The sequence below is a fragment of the Salvelinus sp. IW2-2015 genome, linkage group LG35 (genome assembly GCF_002910315.2).
Source record: "Salvelinus sp. IW2-2015 linkage group LG35, ASM291031v2, whole genome shotgun sequence".
NCBI classification, from domain to species: domain Eukaryota; kingdom Metazoa; phylum Chordata; class Actinopteri; order Salmoniformes; family Salmonidae; genus Salvelinus; species Salvelinus sp. IW2-2015.
The window spans coordinates 10,536,415-10,537,721 of record NC_036874.1 but is presented as its reverse complement, the minus strand read 5'-3'; the positions used below and the strand labels follow the sequence as shown (position 1 = coordinate 10,537,721).

Genomic DNA, 1,307 nt, shown 5'->3' with positions numbered 1-1,307 from the left:
CTGAAAATAGCTGTACAGTGACGCTCCCCATCCAACCTGACAGAGCTTGAGAGGATCTGCAGAGAAGAATGGGAGAAACTCCCCAAATACAGGTGTGCCAAGATTGTAGCGTCATACTCAAGAAGACAAGAGGCTGTAATCGCTGCCAAAGGAGCATCAACAAAGCTCTGAGTAAAGGGTCTGAATACTTATGTAAAATGTGATAAAATATGGAAAAAGTCAAGGGGTTTGAATACTCTCCGAATACACTGTAAGTCTATATCARCATGACATCATGTAAGGCATCGGAGCTTGGGTGGATACAGTTCCACATTCATGCCTCTCTCATAAGTTTGAGAGCAGAACAAATAGTTTTTCGATCCCCTATTGTTTGGAAGGAGCCAGAGAGAGAGAGAGAAGGATGGGATAGGAGGTGTACTAGTTAAGATACCCTTGGGTCAGTCTGGGGATACGTTCAAAGCAGCACACTAGTTRGCATGCTTAGTTTCCTCTCCTCTCACGAGCAGCTGCTTTGAATGAGGAAGTAGAAGTCAGAGTATGGCGGTGTGGTGGATACGTTCTCATCCTCTACGCCACACCTCACTTCACTCTGCCAGAAGGAGAAGAGGACAGAGGTCAAGTTTAGAGGACGCAACTTTTATATGGATTTTAAAATGGTCAAATGTATTTAAATTCAATACTCACAGACTTGGCCACTCTGAAGTGATAGGTAACGTCCTGGAATGACAGTACAGATACTGACCACAGGTGATCTGTCCCCTGAGGAGAAAGAGGTCAAGAGGTCAGTCAGTAGCTCCATAACCTGGGAAGTCAGTAACAAGGGTTGGGGTCAATTCCACAGTGAATTTGAAAAGTATTGTAATGTCAGGTGAAGTGGGATTGACCCCAACCCCTGTTCAGTAACATCTGTAATGTTTTATCATGGTGGTGTGTAGATGTACCTCAGTAACTGTTCTTTCTCCAGCATAGAGCTCGGTCTCTCTGTGGTCAGGACACAGACGTCCTCTGGTGACTCCACACTGTTTGACCCACACACTGGCACTGGAACTGAGGACGGGAGGGAGGAATATAATATCGTTAGTACTGTTGTTATTCTTATCACTGGAAATATCCGCGAGTTGGTGTGCCTGGCAGTTGTATGTGTGTGAACAGTAGGTATACCGTAGCTGTCAGGTGAACGGTAGGTAGATGTACCGTAGCTGTCAGGTGAACGGTAGGTAGATGTACCGTAGCTGTCAGGTGAACAGTAGGTAGATGTACCGTAGCTGTCAGGTGAACGGTAGATGTACCGTAGCTGTCAGGTGAAC

The 1,307-nt window shown here is 45.7% G+C and overlaps 1 long non-coding RNA gene across 1 annotated transcript; it reads right to left on the bottom strand.

The window, feature by feature from the left end:
* Window positions 1-7: 7 nt before the first annotated feature.
* Window positions 8-1,049, bottom strand: LOC111959184 (uncharacterized). The gene is made up of 3 exons (XR_002876623.2): window positions 942-1,049; window positions 685-759; window positions 8-589 (listed from the first exon to the last, which is right to left on the bottom strand). It is a non-coding gene; the product is annotated as an uncharacterized lncRNA (long non-coding RNA).
* Between the last annotated feature and the right edge of the window lie 258 nt (window positions 1,050-1,307).